Source organism: Rana temporaria, chromosome 2 (assembly GCF_905171775.1).
Source record: "Rana temporaria chromosome 2, aRanTem1.1, whole genome shotgun sequence".
In the NCBI taxonomy this organism is placed as follows: Eukaryota; Metazoa; Chordata; class Amphibia; order Anura; family Ranidae; genus Rana; species Rana temporaria.
This window is the reverse complement of record NC_053490.1, coordinates 42,477,414-42,498,049: the sequence shown is the minus strand read 5'-3', so window position 1 is coordinate 42,498,049 and position 20,636 is coordinate 42,477,414.

Here is a 20,636-nt window from a genome sequence, read left to right as displayed (position 1 = left end):
AACAGCTATGGCCTGGGAGTTTCTCACTTCTGCCTAATCTTGTCCCATGGGGGGGGCACCAAACTGATTCTTTGTCCTGGGTGAAATAATGTCTAGCTTCCCCACTGGTACTGCCTATACCAGCTGTTCTACTATAATTAAGTAGAACGGCTAGCAGGTAGTGAAGGGGGAGAGGGGGCTTGGGTGGCTGGGGGGGGGGGGGGAGTTGTCTGGCCGCAATAGGAGAGACCTGTCAAAGTGGGCCAGTCTGGATGAAGTCCAGGGCCAAATTTTTGTCCCAGTCCAGCCCTGGCAGGTGCACCTATGCCTTCCACCTGCCCCTAAACATTTGAGTCTCATGGACTGGGGCTAAATGCCCAGCGTGCATGAGGTCTAATAGTGCAAATCTTTCTAACATTTTTTTTTTTTAATTAATTTTCAATTTCTATTTAGGGAAAGCATTGAGAGTGGGCATATGATAAATTAGTTAGAAACGATGGTGCTGAGAAATGGGAGGGGGGCAGTTTGAAGACATAAAAGTATTATTATTCTTTAACCAAACCCAAAAGATGTAATAAAAATGTAACAATTTCCTGCAGTTTGTTTGGAAAGATAAACATGAAGCTTATAAAAATCTCAAGCCTTTACTGTATAATAGAATACTTTTTCCCCGTGTAAGAGTTCTGACATAGAAATGAACTTTCCCTGCTGCTAGACAACTCAGGAAATATTTAAGCGGTCCTGGCAAAACTCAGAAATCACGCTGAGCTGTAAACTCTGCAACGTTTTGAAGCAATATAGCACTAACGATTTTCAAATCATCTGGTCGATTTAATAATTAGCGCTATTAGTTTTCAAAAGCGAAATGTTTCTCGGGTCTTTTTTTAACTAGTGTTTATGTGATGTTGAATGTGTAGCAGTCAGGAGGAAGGTTTAGCCGGGTCTGCACTAAGAATGCCGCAGAAAACAACGTAATGAATATGAAAAAAGTTGGAGTATAGCCTCATGTAGAAGATAAATAAAAAACTATAAAAACGTACCATCATCCAAATTAATTGTAGAAAAGAGGAAGGGTGGGGGCAAAAGAATAGTTGCTGAAGCTAGACTTAGTGGCATGCCCACCCAGTTTTTGGTGGACTATCTCGGTACTGATAAGGAATAATAAAAAACAGTTACATAAAAATGATTTATTACAGATAAAAAATACAGAACAATCATACAGATCAAAGATTGGACAAAATCTCTACTAGTTTCGCGGGAATACCGCTTCTTCAGGAGAGCCAATCCGATGGGTAATAAAACAGTTGCGGAGGCGAACCGCCCAAAAAAGTTTCCCCTCCCGCGGCGGACATGGGGGGTAATGCGTGGATCTCAACACAATAGAATCTGTGGGTGCATTAGAAGAAAGGGAATCCTGGTGAGGTGCATACAGGTGGACAGGATGGATTAAAGGACGCTGGCTGGTGCGGGTACCTAGGGGGTCATAGGGGGTGCTATATAAAGTCTCACTGGTAACTATCCAGTAAAGTGTCAGCCATGGTGGTATCTAAATTGGTGACAGGGAAAGCATGGTAATGCATGGACTCAGATAGGCACCTATGGATATCCCCGGGGCACTGCAACCCACGTCAGTCCTCACATAGCCTCGCTAAACACCAGGACCAGGATCCACGCAACTGTTTTATTACCCATTGGATTGGCTCTCCTGAAGAAGCGGTATTCCCGCGAAACTAGTAGAGATTTCGTCCAATCTATGATCTGTATGATTGTTCTGTATTTTTATCTGTAATAAATCATTTTTATGTAACTGTTTTTTATTATTCCTTATCAGTACCGAGATAGTCCACCAAAAACTGTGTGGGCATGCCACTAAGTCTAGCTTCAGCAACTATTCTTTTGCCCCCACCCTTCCTCTTTTCTACAACGTAATGAATATCTATTAAGCCATATATTATAAGTCGCCAAGACGTTGGGTGTCACCGAACCTCACATTTGTTTTCAGAAGCTATGACTGTACTTTCATGTACAGAATACCTGACACCAAGCAATGCATTTAAGATCACTATCTTATGTACTCGCAACATCTTGTGAAAGAACCTTCTTTACTGTTTATGAAACATTATTAAAGTTTTGTAAAGATGTTTAGAGATGCCGACTGCAATGAGCCATTATAAAGGAGCCACTGGAATTGCAGTATCATAATTTAGGGCCAATTCATAATCCATAGCAGTGCATTAATGCAAGTGTGTTAAAGTGGTGCTCCGGCCCAAATTATACTTTTTAAATAAAAATACCCCTATAATACACAAGCTTAATGTATTCTAGTAAAGTTAGTCTGTAAACTAAGGTCCATTTTGTTAGTTTATAGCAGTAGTTTGTTTGTTTATAAACTTACAGCAGGCCGCGGCCATCTTCAGTGTGGGCATCTTCTTCCTAGATCTCATCTTTGCAGATCTCGCACATGCTCAGTGCAGCACAAGCAGTGTAATAGGTTTCAGGTCAGGTTTCCATAGCAATGACAGTGTCAGAGGAAGTTGCAGTGCCTCCCTTCCCAGGAGGCACTGCAAACAGGAAATGATGCGATGGGCCCCGGCCTGGGAGGAGGAAGTGAAAAATGAATACAGAAGATATACAGTAGGTGCTGAGAAAAAAAATAAAAAAAGATCCAATTCGTTATCAGTGCACAGTTTAGTGAGGGATGCTGAAGAGTTGTAAAAGTGGGTGGAACACTTTAACCACTTGCTTACTGGGCACATATACCCCCTTCCTGCCCAGGCAAAATTTCAGCTTTCGGCACTGCGTCGCTTTAACTGACAATTGCGCGGTCTTGCGACGTGGCTCCCAAACAAAATTGATCATCTCTGCAGTTTTTGAAAAAAACACAATATTTTTTACTTTTTGCTATAATAAATATCCCAATTAAAAAAAAAAATCGTAGTTTAGGCCGATACGTATTCTTCTATATATTTTTGGTAAAAAAAAATCGCAATAAGCGCATAGTGATTGGTTTGCGCAAAAGTTATAGCGCCTACAAAATAGGGGACAGAATTATGACTTTTTTTATTATTTTTTTTTACTAGTAATGGCGATTTTTATTGGGACTGCGACATTATGGTGGACACTTCGGACACATTTTTGGGACCATTCACATTTATACAGCGATTAGTGCTATAAATATGCACTGATTACTGTATAAATGTGACTGGCAGAGAAGGGGTTAACACTAGGGGGCGAGGAAGGGGTTAAATGTGTTCCCTAAGGCCCCGTACACACGACCAAACATGTATGCTGAAACTGGTCTGCGGGCGTGTTTTAAAACCGTCCGCTGGAATCCTGCCCGCTCGGACATGTACGGACGTCAGTACAGACCTACCGTACATGTCCGAGCGCCCGCCGTCCCTCGCATGCGTTGAATGAATTCGACGCATGCGTGGAAGCCTTTAAATGGCAGGCCCGCCCACGTCGCCGCGTCATCGCCGCGGCGACGACGCGGACACGCCCCGCGTAGTGTTTACGCGCGGACTTCTGTACGATGGTTAGTAAAACCATCGTACAGAAGCCCTCTGGCAGGCATGTACGGTGAAAACGGTCCGACGGACCGGTTTCACCGTACATGTTTGCTCGTGAGTACCCGGCCTAAGAGTGATTCTAACTGTGGGGGGAGGTGACCGATCTGTGTCCCTATGTAGAAGGGACACAGCATCGGTCTCCTCTCCCTGACAGGACATGGATCTGTGTGTTTACACACACACAGATCCACGTCCTTGTCTGTGTAACGCCCGATCGTGGGTACCTGGCGGACATCACGGCTGCCAGGCACGCGCATCGGCACCTCAGTGATGCGGCAGCGCACTAGCGCCCCCCCAGTGGCCGGAGGAGCCGAGGACATCAATAGACATCCTCCCGGCATTGTAGAGCCACCTTGTGGCTGTCATTTTACAATGGCCGGAGCTCCAAGTGGTTAAGGTGGATAATGTTATGTGCTAATGTGAGCTGCGTTATGGCAGAATGTTCAGTAGGATTGGGTTGCAATTACACTGCAACAAACCCCCAAAAAATGGACTTGACCCATTTTTTATGTTTTTATCAGATATTTTTTACTGTAACTTTTACAATTTTTACATTGTAGAACATTCATATCAAAGCAAAAAAAAAAAACAACCCGATCAGGTTCACATACAATGTATGGATTAGGTGATGTTAGTTCTATTAGAGGTCTGTATAAACAAGGGCCCAGATTCAGGTAGAATTGCGCTATATTTGCGCGGGCACAGGGCAACGATTTTGCCCTGCGCCCACGCAAATATTTTGCGCTGCCCTCGATTCACGGAGCAGTAGCTCCGTGAATTGCGAGGGGCGCGCAAGGCAAAATTGCCCGGCGTAAGCGCGCGCAATGTAAATGATCCCGCCGGGGGAGGGAATCATTTAAGTTAGGCGCGCTCTCCCGCGCCGAGCGTACAGCGCATGCTCCGTCGGGAAACTTTCCCGATGTGCATTGCGGCAAATGACGTCGCAAGGACGTCATTTGCTTCAAAGTGAACGTGAATGGCGTCCAGCGCCATTCACGCATCACTTACGCAAACGCCGTGAAATTCAAATTTCACGGCGCGGGAGCGGCGGCTATACTTTAGCATTGGCTGCCCCTGCTATTAGAAAGGGCAGCCTTGCGCTAAAGTTGCTGTACGGAAACTCCGTACCTGGCTTGCGCAAGTTTGTGAATCAGTTGGTAGTATGCAATTTGCATACTACACGCTGATCACAATGGGAGCGCCCCCTAGCGGCACACGCAAGAATGCAGCCTAAAATCTGCGAGGCATAAGAGCCTTATGCCGCGCAGATTTTAGGCTGCAGTCGGTGTAACAAGGTTCCTGAATCAGGAGCACTTGTTACACCGGAGCAAGTAAGCAATTGCGCCGTGTAACTTATGGTTACACGGGCGCAATTGCCTCTTGAATCTGGGCCAAGATTGGTAAAGCTGTTAAAACGACATAACATATACACCTGCAGTACAAAACCTGCATACATCACCAGGACCAATTCACTATAGACGCAATTTACAATATACACTATATTACCAAAAGTATTGTGACACCTGCCTTCACACACACATGAACTTTAATGGCATCTCAGTCTTAGTCTGTAGGGATCAATATTGAGTTGGCCCACCCTTTGCAGCTATAACAGCTTCAACTCTTCTGGGAAGGCTGTCCACCATGTTTAGGGGTGTGTCTATGGGAATGTTTGACCATTCTTCCATAAGCACATCGGCACTGATGTTGAACAAGAAGACCTGGCTCGCATTTTCTGCTCTAATTTATCCCAAAGGTGTTCTATCGGGTTGAGGTGCAGGCCAGTTAAGTTCCTCCACCCCAAACTCGCTCCTCCATGTCTTTTTTTGGACCTTGCTTTGTGCATTGGTGCACAGTCACGTTGGAACAGGAAGGGGCCACAAACTGTTCCCACAAAGTTGGGAGCAGGAAATTGTCCAAAATGTCTTGGTATGCTGACACAAGGGGTCAAGCCCAACCCTTAAAAACAACCCCACACCATAATCCCCCCTCCACCAAACACATGGATGAGCGAGTTTGAGGTGGAGGAACTAGCTCATCTGTCCTCATTGTCCTTACCCGACTACTCAGATCTGGGAAGTGACGTCTCACCAACCCCGCTGTGTGGTCTACTGGACCTGGAAATGCCGGAAACCACCGTCTTACCAGACTGCAAACATCAAGCCTGGTTCAGTGCATCTGCACCTGTGGACGTGAGTTCCCTCACCCCCAGATGGAGCAGAGAAACAGCAGTGCAGTGATACTACCTAAGTGCCTGATTATTTACCACTTTTGTGAGTAATATTTCTCTATTTTAATTTGTTAAAGTTCCTATCAATTGCACTTCGTAGGCCCTTGTGTTCTCTTCCAGTGTTCCTCCCCAGAGCTGTCTTCTTGCTCCTACATATAGCAGCCAGCTTGGTGTGCTTTACATGGAATCTTATAGACTTTTTTATGGACTTTCCTGTTAACATGGACTAATTCCTCCATATAGATCAATTGTTCATATTTCATTTCACTTATGATTTTCCTTTCCCTTCAAGCCTAAGCGGTTATAGCAGCAAACGGTTGCTGACCTCTCACCACAGTTTTACTGCGGCATGTTGGCAGGTTGGCTCGGCTGCGCAAAATCATGTAATATAACGTGATGTTGCGCTGCTCGCCCCTGGTGCTGATGCGAGGGCCCAGTGGGCGCGATCACCGCCGGGCACCTGTGATCGCTCGTGACAGAGCGAGAACTGGGAGCTGTGTGTGTAAACACACAGCTCCCGGTTCTTTCAGGGGCAGAAATTACTGATCGTATGTTCATACAATGTATGAACAGCGATCTGTCATTTCCTCTAGTCAGTCCCATCCCCCCTTCAGTTAGAACACACCTAGGGAACATAATTGACCCCTTGATCGCCCCCTAGGTGTTAACCCCTTCCCTGGCCAGTGACATTTTTACAGTAATCAATGCATTTTTATAGCACTGATCGCTATAAAAATGCCAATGGTCCCAAAAAATGTGTCAAAAGTGTCCGCCATAAGGTCGCAGAAACCGATAAAAATTGCAGATCGCCGCCATTACTAGTAAAAAAAATATTAATAAAAATGCCATAAAACGACCCCCTATTTTGTAGACGCTATAAACTTTTGCGCAAACCAATCTATTAACGCTTATTGCGTTTTTTTTTTTTACGAAAAATATGTAGAAGAAAACATATCGCCCTAAACTGAGAATTTTTTTATTTTTTTTATTTTGGGGATATTTATTATAGCAAAAAAGTAAAAAATATCATTTTTTTTTCAAAATTGTCGCTCTATTTTTGTTTATAGCGCAAAAAATAAAAAAATGCAGAGGTGATTAAATACCACCAAAAGAAAGCTCTATTTGTGGGGGAAAAAAGGACGTCAATTTTGTTTCGGAGCCACGTCGCATGACCGCGCAAATGTCAGTTAAAGCGACGCAGTGCCGAATCGCAAAAAGTGGCCCGGTCATTAACCAGCAAAATGGTCCGGGGCTGAAGTGGTTAAAGGTAAATGCAATGCATCCACTTTTAATCATATAAATAAGGTAGATGGAATGATCTGGAGTAAACCTAATTCAGGAACTTAGATGAATAAGTGTATTTTTTATAGACTCTATTTATTCATGGGGGGATTTTTGGTAATTATTCTTTTTGGATTTGCACATCATACAACTTTCTGGAAGCAATTTTATATTTCAAAGTTGATTGCTTCTTAATCAGTGGCAGGTCTGAAGGACAGTCTATAGCCTGTAGGGTAAAATTACTACGCAACCTCTTTTGTGAACAAGTTTTATAATGAGCTGATATGTTTTATTTCTATAAGTCTGGAGATTTTAGCTGACTTTTTTGTTCCTCAAAAGGTTTCCATGTTAAACGGATAGACTTTTTAAATCACAGATTACGGTAGTTATATCTGTATAAATTACCAGCAAGGTCAGTCTAAGTCAACCATATTGCCAAGTCTAATAGTAAAAAGAAAAGAAAATAATTCTGTTATCAATTAACATTCAGCAATATGTAAAATATTTAACAAAATCTAAAAGCCCCCACTGGGCTCAGGACTTTCACCTATTTCCACTTTGAATGCCTTCCAAGCTATATGTTATGCTATCATTTCTCTTTATGCGCAATTTTACCAGAAGTCTTCATAATATACCTTATGCCGCGTACACACGATCATTTTTCGGCATGAAAGAAAACTTCGTTTTTAAAAATGTTGTTTAAAATGATCGTGTGTACATCATTTTTCAGTTTCTGAAAAACGACCAAAAAAAAATTCGAACATGCTGCATTTTTTAATGTAGTTTTAAAAAATGTCGTTTTTCGGGTTGTAAAAAATGATCGTGTGTGGGCTAAAACGACGCTTTAAACCCGCACATGCTCAGAAGCAAGTTATGAGACGGGAGCGCTCGTTCTGGTAAAACTACCATTAATAATGGAGTAAGCACATTCATCACACTGTAACAGACAAAAAAGCGCGAATCGTCTTTTACTAACACGGAATCAGCTAAAGCAGCCCCAAAGGTGAATAGAACTTCCCCTTTAGAGTGCCGTTGTACGTGTTGTACGTCACCGCGCTTTGTTCATCATTTTTTTAAACGATGGTGTGTGGGCAACGTCGTTTTTAATGATGAAGTTGGAAAAACATTGTTTTTTGGACATGCTGAAAAACAACAGGCCAGATTCACGAAAAATTACAATGTATGTCCTTTACGTTACTCCGCCGCAAGTTTTCAAATGTTATTTTATTAAGATTACAAATGGTTAAAATTATGTCTCTACCAAAATAGACATTTAGCCAGATTCAGGTAAGGCGGCGTATCGTATTTACGCTACGCCGCCGTAAGTCAGAGAGGCAAGTGCTGTATTCACAAAGCACTTGCCTCCTAAGTTACGGCGGCGTAGCGTAAATGGGGCCGGCGTAAGCGCGCCTAATTCAAATGAGGATGGGGGGCGTGTTTTATGTTAATGATTGGTGACCCGACGTGATTGAAATTTTTTACGAACAGCGCACGCGCCGTGTACAAATCCCAGTGTGCATTGCTCCAAAGTACGCCGCAAGGACGTATTGGTTTTGACGTGAACGTAAATTACGTCCAGCCCCATCACGGACGGCTTACGCAAACAATGTAAAATTTTTAAATTTTGGCGCGGGAACGACGGCCATACTTAACATTGGCTAGGCCAGGTATTTCTTCGACTAACTTTACGCCGAAAACGCCTTACGTAAACGGCGTATCTTTACTGCGATGGGCACACGTTTGTTCGTGAATCGGCGTATCTAGTCATTTACATATTCTACGCCAAACTCAACGGAAGCGCCACCTAGCGGCCAGCGGAAAAATTGCACCCTAAGATACGACGGCGCAGGCCGTCGTATCTTAGCTAGGTTTAAGTATATCTCAGTTTGAGCATACACTTAAACTTACGACGGCTTAGATTCCGAGTTACGTCGGCGTATCTACTGATACGCCGGCGTAACTCTTTGTGAATCTGGCTAATTAAGTACAAGATGATTTTGCAGCAAACTCTATATGGAACAAACTCCCCCTTAACCAAAGTACACTGATTCCTCTGTAATAATATATGCACACAATCATGGATAACCATGGCATACACCGTTACACATGTGTGAGCACATGCACAACCCAACGTGTTTCGCCTGTCGGCTTCTTCAGGGGTTCTCTTTGGAGGGGAATGAATGTAATAGAGTTGTTGTAGAAGAAACAAAATAAATGTAAATAATATATAATTGCAAGTACAATGTAACAAATATATCACAATAAGTGAAACAACAATTCATCTTAGTATATATAATGAAAGGAAGGTAAGGGAGCCCAGGAAACCAACATACAAATATATATCAAATACTTATACTTATACTCCCCTCCTTCCCCTTTTTTCCCCCTTCTTCCCTTCCCTCCCTTCCTTTTCCCTCCCCCTTCTCCTCCTCCTCCTCCTCTTTCCCCCCTTTTTTTTTAAGAATGACACAATACAATTTATATGAATTGTTACAGTATTTTTACATTGAGATTCCAGGTCCGGATGAAGCAAGGTTTTTCGAAAATGTCTCAACCTTTACAGGTTGATCTCAAAGTAAACTTTGGATTGTTTTAAACTGTCTTTTAATGGATATGTCCAAATAAAGTATTAATATTTTAGATTCACATTTTTTTGTCATTGTATTACACCTTTGGAGGTATAATTAAAATCCCAGGTTCAATGTACTTCTATTTCTATAGATTATGGTAGGGATGACACCTCCAAGGGTAAAAGTCCATCTCACATCCCATCCTCACGTATAATAGGATACTCTGGGACCACTTTAAGTATCCATAACTCATGAGGTTTAATATGCACTATGTTGTCAAAAGTATTGGGACACCTGCCTTTACACCAGTGTTTCTCAATTCCAGTCCTCAGGCCCCCCCAACAGGTCAGGTTTTCAGGATTTCCCTCAGATGAAAAGGCTGTGGTGATTACTAAGGCAGTGAAACTGATCAAATCACCTGTGCAAAATAATGGAAATCCTGAAAACCTGACCTGTTGGGGGGGCCTGAGGACTGGAATTGAGAAACACTGCTTTACACGCACATGAACGATAATAGCATCCCAGTCTTAGTCTGTAGGATTCAATAATGGGTTAGCCCACCCTTTGCAGCTATAACAGCTTCAACTCTTCTGGGAAGGCTGTCCACAAGATTTAGGAGTGTGTCTATGGGAGTGGTTCTTTCTTGTATTAAGAGAGGTATGGACTCCAGAGACAGAGATATAATTATGCCCCTGTACAAATCATTAGTAAGACCTCATCTGGAATATGCAGTTCAGTTTTGGGCACCAGTTCTCAAAAAGGATATCGGAGAACTGGAGAAAATGCAGAGAAGAGCAACCAAACTGATAAGAGGCATGGAGGAGCTCAGCTATGAGGAAAGATTAGAGGAACTGAATTTATTCACTCTTGAGAAGAGGAGAATTAGGGGGGATATGATCAACATGTACAAATATATAAGAGGTCCATACAGTGGACTTGGTGTTGAGTTATTCACTTTACGGTCAACACTGAGGACAACGGGGCACTCTTTACGTCTAGAGGAAAAAAGATTTCACCTCCAAATACGGAAAGGTTTCTTCACAGTAAGAGCTGTGAAAATGTGGAACAGACTCCCTCCAGAGGTGGTTCTGGCCAGCTCAGTAGATTGCTTTAAGAAAGGCCTGGATACTTTCCTAAATGTACATAAAATAATTGAGTACTAAGATTTGTAGGTAAAGTTGATCCAGGGTAAATCCGATTGCCTCTCGGGGGATCAGGATCAGGATGCCTTCCTCTGGATCAACTGTGGGTATGGAGTTGGGTGTATGGGATTGTACTGTGTTTTTTATTTTGTTTGTTTATTTTTTGTGGTTGAACTGGATGGACTTGTGTCTTTTTTCAACCTGACTAACTATGTAACTATGTAACTATGTAACTATATGTATGTAACCTTCTAGGGCCGTGACCCCTTGATAAAATTTCCCAAGTTGTGGGGACCCCTAACAGTAAAATTATTTTTGTAGCGTGGGTTGTCGGCACCCAAGGCATGTCAAGTAATTTGCACCTAAACCACAGATATTTAGCGGTACCTTTAATGGCAACTATAATCGCACTCACTGTGTCTCCGGCTTCACTGTGTCTCGCAGCAGTGACACTTATGCTGAAAACTTATGCTGAAATCAGGAGATGGGGTCTCCTCCAGCCCCTCCCACTTCACATTCCTCACCAGTCAGCTGACCTCTAGTCTCTGCCCCCAGCCATGCTGTGAACTTAATGGGCGCCTGCAAAGAGGCTGAGTGGGCGGCCGCGGGCTCCAGGAACAGCCGTGCTGGGAGAGTGGTGCGGGTTTCAGGAATAGGCCAGGATTCGGTGACCCCTGGCAAATTATCATTTGACCCCCGAGGGGGTCCCGACCCCCAGGTTGAAAACCACTGGTCTATGGGAATGTTTCACCATTCTTCCAGAAGCGCATTTGTGAGGTCAGGCACTGATGTGGATGAGAAGGCCTGGTTCACAGTCTCCACTCTAATTCATCCCAAAGGTGTTCTATGGGGTTGAGGTCAGGACTCTGTGCAGGCCAGTCAAGTTCCTCCACCTCAAACTCACTCATCCATCCCTTTATGGTCATTGATTTGCTTGACAGCAGCGGGAGCCAATGGCTGCGCTGCTATTAATCATTTCGATGACTGAGCCGAGAAGAGCCGAGAAGCCCGACTGAGAAGCCAGCACGTTCACGACGTGGGACTTTCGAGAAATCAGGTCAGTAAACGGGGACGGCTGGGGGGGCGATAATTGTCAGATGTTTTTTCACCTTCATGCATACAATGCATGAAGGTGAAAAAAACAAGTACTTTTACAATCCCTTTAATGTTTTTTGAATTGTGTGGTGTGTTTTCTTATGCATATGTTTATATGTGTATGAATGCATGCACGTGTGTGTACATACATGTGCATATTATCACCACAAGGTGTGTGAAAATTAGTGGCATACACATGGATCACTCTATATGTATTGCAGCTGATTCACTTTTTTAGATAATTGCCTGCGGTCAATTAAGACAAATAAAGGGTGGAGCCTGTGATCTTTAGAGCTACTATTTATTTCAACGTTTTATGTCTGTAATGTGGTTATGACTAAGGCCTTACAGGCTGAAACACGTCAACTGTTTTTATTTGCATTTGTTCACTGTGGCTTGTCAATCAAAACAAAGATTTTTTTAAAGAGCAACGACCAGAGTGTGGATCATTTTTTCCTCATTATTCTACTCAGCCAGTGACAGTGGATCGAGCACCCAGGAGCTCTGCTATTTATGTGGTGTATGGGTAGTAGCACCGACTTTTCTGTTTATACACAGAGTCACACCTCCAGCTCTGATTAGCCCGTTTATGACTCTCACGATAGTGAGAGAGAGAGAGCTGTGCTCGATGTCATAAGCCTAGGCTAATGACCAGACAAGAAACAGGAAGTGGGCTGTATAAGGTATTTACTGAAACAGGAAGTGACTGTATAAGGTATTTACTGAAACAGGAAGTGGCTGTATAAGGCATTTACTGAAACAGGAAGTGGCTGTATAAGGTATTTACTGAAACAGGAAGTGGCTGTATAAGGTATTTACTGAAACAGGAAGTGGGCTGTATAAGGTATTTACTGGCAGAAAAAGAAATGTTTTACTATCCAAAGTTAAAACAACAAGGGTAGAAGATTTAATAGATGGAAAGATGAAAAAATTATTGAAGTTCCGCTTTAAGATAAATCTTTCCAATGGGATTTTTTGACCATTCCAATCTCTATTCAAAAGTGAAAAAAAAATGTCTTTATATATTTTGGAAGATTCACTCTCGTCCATAAGGGTGAAAGAACTGCTAGCCCTGAATTGGTTAAATTTTCTTCTTACAGATCCGCATTAATTTGTGCTGCATGTTTTATTGATAGGGGACACAGGTATTCGTTTTGTATGAGCCTTTTCCCTTTCTCCACCTTGCCTTATAAATATGTAGTTGTCCATTAGTGCCTATTGTACTGCATGACTGTAATCTGGCTATGATGCATATATTTATGACAATCAGCTCTAGGATATGTCTGCATTACAAGTATTCTTGAATTCAGCTGGCTCCATCACATTTTTATATTAGGGTTTTTTTATTTGAGTTACTGCCTTGTCTATATGCCAGCTATGATTGCCTTTCTTTTAGCCAGTCTTTACAGTTATTTATTATACCTATTTTCCTATAATTGTTTGCTCCGTTCCAGAAAACTGGATTCACATTGGTGCATTAATAAAAAAGGATTTAGCTTTGGTATTGAAAGTAAAGGCTTAGGCATTTTAAAACTCACAACCGCTTTTTTTACTTTTTTTTACCTGTAATATACTTGCTTTGTATTATTTATTGTTGCATTATAATCAATTACATTTTCTTTTTATACATATATTTTTCTTCTACAATTCTTAAAGTAATATTAAACTTTAAAGGGGTTGTAAAGGTAAATGTTTTTTCACCTTAAAGGGTTCTCCACCCCTAAAGTGGAGTCCCGCTGATCGGAACCCTACCCCTAAAGACAGTATTTGCACCCACTTCCGGCCCGGCATTCACGGGCAAAGACGGGCATTCCATCACATCCCGTCGCCCCCCCGTTGTGTGCTGGGAACACTCGGCTCCCAGCACACAGCGGGAGCCAATCGGCGGGCGCGGCGTGACTCGCGCATGCGCCGTACGGAACCGGGCAGTGAAGCCGCAGCGCTTCACTTCCTGGTTCCCTCAGCGTGGATGGCGGGGGGGAGCAGCAGAGAGTCCTCTGCTGCGATCGGCGCTGGACTCCAGGACAGGTAAGTGTCCTAATATTAAAAGTCAGCAGCTGCAGTATTTGTAGCTGCTGGCTTTTAATATTTTTTTCCCATGGCACATCCGCTTTAATGCATCCTATGCATTAGGTGAAAAAACATCAGACGGTATCGCGCCCCCCCCCGAACCCCTGTTTATACTTACCTTACCCCTCGAAAATCCCATGCTCGGCCCTGTGATCCTCTTCGGTTCCCAGCCTGGCCGTTGATTGGATAGGCTGGACGGATTGATAGCAGCGCAGCCATTGGCTGGCACTGCTGTCAATCACATCCGATGAAGCGGCGCGCCGGGGGGCGGGCCGAGTGATACAGTCCGGTGGCTATGCCCGCCGCTGTATCACGGAGCGTGCCCACAAGCTCTTGTGAGGAGGAGCCGAGACAGCCGCCGAGGACCCCATAAGACCGGGTTCGGGGACACTCTGTGCAAAACGTGCTGCACAGTGGAGGTAAGAATAACATGTTTGTTATTTTACAAAAAAATAAAATTAAACTTTAGTGTTCCTTTAACTTTCATTTGCCTCTAAAGAGGAGGCCCACACTTTTTTTTTTTTTAAATGGCCTCCTTCTTTGACCTGCAGGCGGTCCCCAAGCTACTGGCACCTCTCTTCCCACTTGCGGGTGTCTCCTTAGCTTGCCGACTGCTAAGGCCCTTTTCACACTACAAAATAAATCCGTTTTAATAATCCGTTTTAAAATCCGTCAGATAATGTTAAAAAAACGGAAGTTATACGTCCTTTATAAAATATCATTAAAGTCTATGGGATTTTTTTATGTTCCGTAAAGATCCGTAATAGTCCGTTATAACTAACGTCCGTATGTTATAACGGAATATGTGACGGGTCTTGCACTATTTTTTGTAAATTATTTGTCCGTTGCAAGTAACGGATATATTAACGTCCGTTATATTTTAACATTGAAGTCTATGGCACATGGACGTTAGTAAATGTCTCCGTAAATGTCCGTTATGTTAACGGACGTTAATTTTTACTGAGCATGGATATTTAGGGGAACCCCGCTGTCAATTTAAAACAAAAAAATGACGTGCGATTCCCCCTAAATATCCATAACCAGACCCTTCAGGTCTGGTATGGATATTCAGGGGAACCCGCCGTCAATTTAAAACAAAAATGACGTGCGGTTCCCCCTAAAATATCCATAACCAGACCCTTCAGGTCTGGTATGGTTATTCAGGGGAACCCCGCCGTCAATTTAAAACAAAAAATGACGTGCGGTTCCCCCTAAAATATCCATAACCAGACCCATTATCCGAGCACGTTGACCTGGCCGGCCGCAGAAAAGAGGGGGGGGACAGAGTGCGGCCCCCCCCTCTCTCCTGAAACCGCACCAGGCCACATGCCCTCAACTGGGGAGGATGTCCCCATGTTGATGGGGAAAAGGGTCTCATCCCCACAACCCTTGCCCGGTGGTTGTGGGGGTATGCGGGGGGGGAGGTTTATCAGAATCTGGAAGACCCCTTTAACAAAGGGGACCCCCAGATCCTGACCCCCCCCCCCTGTGTGAAATGGTAATGGGGTACACTGTACCTCTACCATTTCACGAAGGAAGTAAAAAGTATTGTAAAAAAACACACTGACACAAAAGAATAAAGTCATTTATTAAAAAAAAAAAAAAAAAAAACTCCAGCGCTGAAAAATCCACTCGTTCCCGGCTTCCAGACGTTGTCCTGATCCTGCGACGGGTGCGGGTGATCTCCGCGATGAGAAGATCCAGCGTCGGGTGATCTCCGCTCCGGCGATGTGAAGATCCATCCATCCGGCGCAGCAGCATCCCGGACCTCCTCTCACGCTGGGCACAGCCCAGCGAATGAGCGGCTGAAGCGGTGACATTTCTTATATAGAGGAGGCAGAGCCACCCGTCACGTGGACCCTGCCCCCTCTGACATACCTCTGCTACGTCACTGGGGAAGACCATGAAGAGGAAAGTCTTTCCTCTGCTGGTCTTCCCCAGTGATGTAGCAGAGGTATGTCAGAGGGGGCAGTGTCACGTGACGGGTGGCTCTGCCTCCTCTATATAAAATGTCCACCGCTTCAGCCGCTCATTCGCTGGGCTGTGCCCAGCGGTGAGAGGAGGTCCGGGATGCTGCTGCGCCGGATGGATGGATCTTCACATCGCCGGAGCGGAGATCACCCGACGCTGGATCTTCTCATCGCGGGAGATCACCCCGCACCCGTCGCAGGATCAGGGACAACGCTGGAAGCGGGAACGAGTTGGATTTTTCAGCGCTGGAGTTTTTTTTTTTTTTTTTTTAATAAATGACTTTATTCTTTTGTGTCAGTGTGTTTTTTTACAATACTTTTTACTTCCTTCGTGAAATGGTAGAGGTACAGTGTACCCCATTACCATTTCACACAGGGGGGGGGGGTCAGGATCTGGGGGTCCCCTTTGTTAAAGGGGTCTTCCAGATTCTGATAAACCTCCCGCCCGCATACCCCCACAACCACCGGGCAAGGGTTGTGGGGATGAGACCCTTGTCCCCATCAACATGGGGACATCCTCCCCATGTTGAGGGCATGTGGCCTGGTGCGGTTCAGGAGAGAGGGGGGGCCGCACTCTGTCCCCCCCTCTTTTCTGCGGCCGGCCAGGTCAACGTGCTCGGATAATGGGTCTGGTTATGGATATTTAGGGGGAACCGCACGTCATTTTTGTTTTAAATTGACGGCGGGGTTCCCCTGAATATCCATACCAGACCTGAAGGGTCTGGTTATGGATATTTACCGGGAACCGCACGTCACTTTTGTTTTAAATTGACGGCGGGGTTCCCCTGAATATCCATACCAGACCTGAAGGGTCTGGTTATGGATATTTACCGGGAACCGCACGTCATTTTTGTTTTAAATTGACGGCGGGGTTCCCCTGAATATCCATGCGACTTCTGGAGCTGGACTTCAAGAAAGGGTGAAATGTTTTTTATTAACGGACGTTAGAAAGGAATGATATAACGGATGTATGCGGATATATACGGATAAACATTATCCGTTTTCAATAAAGGAAGAATGGTAAAATATTTATCCGTATGTATCCGTTATTAAATCCGTTAATAAACGTCCGTTAATAGGTGTAATACGGATATTATAAAACGGACATACAATCCATAGTGTGAAAGAAGCCTAATATGGCATTTCTGCATGTGCACTCTTAGCTGATGAAAGGTGTTAATTGCTCCATTGCCCTCATTGGCCACCTGTAAAACACGGAATAGTGGCAGAGTGAAGCAGGGCTGCAGCCTGCAGGTAATCGTTTGGGAAAGGATGAGGGCAGAACAAGGGACTGGACATGTTTTACTATAATGGTATATATGGTATACTATGAGTTACAAAAAAAAAAAACACCTAACATTTACTACCACTTTATCTTGCCCCATCATTCAAATTATTGCTGGTTTTGGTGGTTAATATGGTTTGTTCACAATAGTGCTTGGGGGGATGGTAGAACCCAACGACTGAGCCACCATTTTACCGCCTTCAACTGCCCTCCAATGTGGATTGCTCATCAGAGAGCAAAGCTAGTGTGAATGAGCTCTTGGGGTACATGCAGACAGTATTATTTATTTATTTCAGGTACTTATATGGTGCAGTCAATTTACACAGTGCTTTACATATACTGTACAATGTACATTCACACCAGTCCCTGCCCTCAAGGAGCTTACAATCTAAGGTCTCTAACACACATTCATACATAGTAGGGCCAATTTAGACAGGATCCAATTAACCTACCAGCAGGTCTTTAGAGTACTATGTCTATGTTGAATTATGGCACTTACTCTGTTCTTATACTATTTACCTTGATATTGAAGTGGTTAAAAAGTCTAACTTTTTTTTCTAAAATACGGAAAGGAGGTTCGGAACTCTCTGTGCAATGTTTGCAGGTAAGTATATTACTTATCTGCAAACATTGCACAGAAAAGATAACAACAAAACCTGGGGAATGCCCAGGGAAAAACCAAGCCTCTTTACCGACCAGCCTGCAGAACAACCAAATTAACATGTCTAACAGTATGCGTTAAAAACAGGGGTTTTGTCCGCACACATTTGCAAACGCATTCGTGAGCCACAGAGTCGTGCCAAGGCACCCTGTAATCATCAGGTGGGGTTATGACTGAGAATCTGTCCTTAATATGTCATGACTTTCTTCTGGCGACTTGGCCATGCAGCCCATCTTTCTTATTGTGCATCCTGAAACAGCCACACCACATGTTTTCAGAGAATACTTTATTTCAACTGAAGTTATTTATGGGTTTTTCTTTGCATCCCCGAACAATTTTCCTGGCAGTTGTGGCTGAAATTTTAGTTGGTCTACCTGACCGTGGTTTGGTTTCAATAGAATTCCTAACTTTCCACTTCTTGATTAGAGTTTGAACACTGCTGATTGGCATTCTGAATTCCTTGGATATCTTTTTATATCTCTTTTCTGTTTTATACAGTTCGACTACATTTTCTCACAGATCCTTTGACAATTATTTTGCTTTCCCCATGATTCAGAATCCAGAAACATCAATGCAGCACTGGGTGAAAGATGCAAGGGTCTGTCAGGAGTCCAGAAACTCAGTGACCTTTTATACACACATACTAATTACAAGCAAATAGATCCCAGGTGAAGATGGTTACCTTTAATAGCCATTCAAACCCTGTTGTTTTAACTTTTGTGCATGTTATCAGGCCAAAATCACCAGGGTATGTAAACTTTTTGATCAGGGTAATTTGGGTAGTTTCTGTTGTGATTATGATTTGAAAAGAGTAAACACAGTTGATTGATTATTATCAATGACTGAAATGACACCATGAGTGAAAGAAACGTTTTTGTGTTATCATTCATATTCTCTGAAAAATGGCCAAGAAATCATAAATTCCGATTGTGTGTACGAGGCTATAGAATGGTATATCCCAAGCTCCAGTTTACTAGAATATGGAAGAGCAAAAACAGTAAGACTACACACCATGTATTCTTTCTGAAGCATAATTTTCTGTTTTGACTTTTAACTAAGAAAATGTATTGTGCTGCCATACTGCTGGTACTATTGTAATGAAAAATGAACACTTAAAGGTACAAATCCAGAAGATGTAGATGTGATTATAGTGTGTGTATCTGGTCTCCAGAGACAAACAGAACACAGTCAGCCTTGTTCATACAAGCTCTCGTTTCAGCTCAGCTGTATGATCTCATAACTGTTACATTCAGCACTGCGATCCAATCAAAACAAGTCTATCTTTCCTGCGTTCCCATATAGATACAGTGTATCAAAGTGAAAGACAGCAGAACACCAATACACGCCATATCGGGGATGCTAAATTATTCTTGGCAGCGACATGATACACTTACCCTTAATTGTGAAGACTGTTTTTGCAATCTAATCCTTTATGAATTTACAAGAGTCTGCAAACTAGACATAAATGAACCAGTGTCTTCTAGGTGCTTTAAGGAAAATTGTTGTAGCATAGCTATACATCGCTATACTATAGATCAGCCTTTTACCAAGGAGGAACCCTTGAAAAGGTTTTCAGGTCTGAGGCCCCGTACACACGACCGAGTTTCTCGGCAGAATTCAGCCAGAAACTCGGTCGGAGCTGGATTTTGGCGAGAAACTCGTGTGTACACTTTTCAGCGAGGAACCTGTTGAGGAACTCGTCGGGCCGAAAAGAGAACATGTTCTCTATTTTCTCGTTAGTCAATGGGAAAAGTCGGCCCGCCGAGGTCCTCGGCGGCTTCCACACTGAACTCGACGAGGAACTCGATGTGTTTGGCACGTCGAGTTCTTCTGTCGTGTGTACGGGGCCTGAGAGAACACTCATTAATAGCTAGATTCAGGCACAATGGTGCAAACTTGCGGCGGCGTAGCTTAGCGTGTTTAGGCTACGCCGCCGTAAGTCAGCTAGGCAAGTACATGATTCACAATGTACTTGCCTGCTATCTTACGGCGGCGTAGCCTAAGGCGGGTGGGTGTAAGGGCGCCTAATTCAAATGTGTTTGAGGGGGGCGTGTTTTATGTTAATGAGGCTTGATCTCACGTTTTTTACGTATTTTTTACTGCTAATGCACCGGGCACCTACATTTCCCAGTGTGCATTGCGGCTAAGTACGCTGCACGGGCCTATTGATTTTGACGTGGACGTAAACGACGTAAATCCAGATTCACGGACGACTTACGCAAAAGACGTAAAAAATTCGAATTTCGGCGCGGGAACGGCGGCCATACTTGACATTACTATTCCAATAGGGCCTAGCTCTAACTTTACGCGGCCTAGCTCTTACGCAAATGGCGTAAAAGTACTGCGTCGGCCGGGCGTACGTTTGTGAATCGGCGTATCTCCTCATTTACATATTCTACGCCGACCGCAATGGAAGCGCCACCTAGCGGCGCAAGCCGTCGTATCTTAGATATGTTTAAGCGTATCTCGAGTTCGGCGTAGATTCTGAGTTAGGTCGGCTTATCTACTGATAAGTCGGCCTAACTCTTACTGAATCTACCTATAAGTTAGTAGACCTACAGCTCATGGTACATTAGGTTGCAGAGACTTTTAGATAAAAGAATGTGTACCTAATACTAAATAATAATAAAATAAACAAATAATAGTGACCAAAAAAGAAAGTGAAAACTGTAGAGATGCCTTACATTGGTGATCAGTGTAAAAGTTACACCTAATGCCGCATTACCCCTAATACACATGATCGGAAATTCCGACAAGAAAACCGTGGATTTTTGTCCGGTGGAA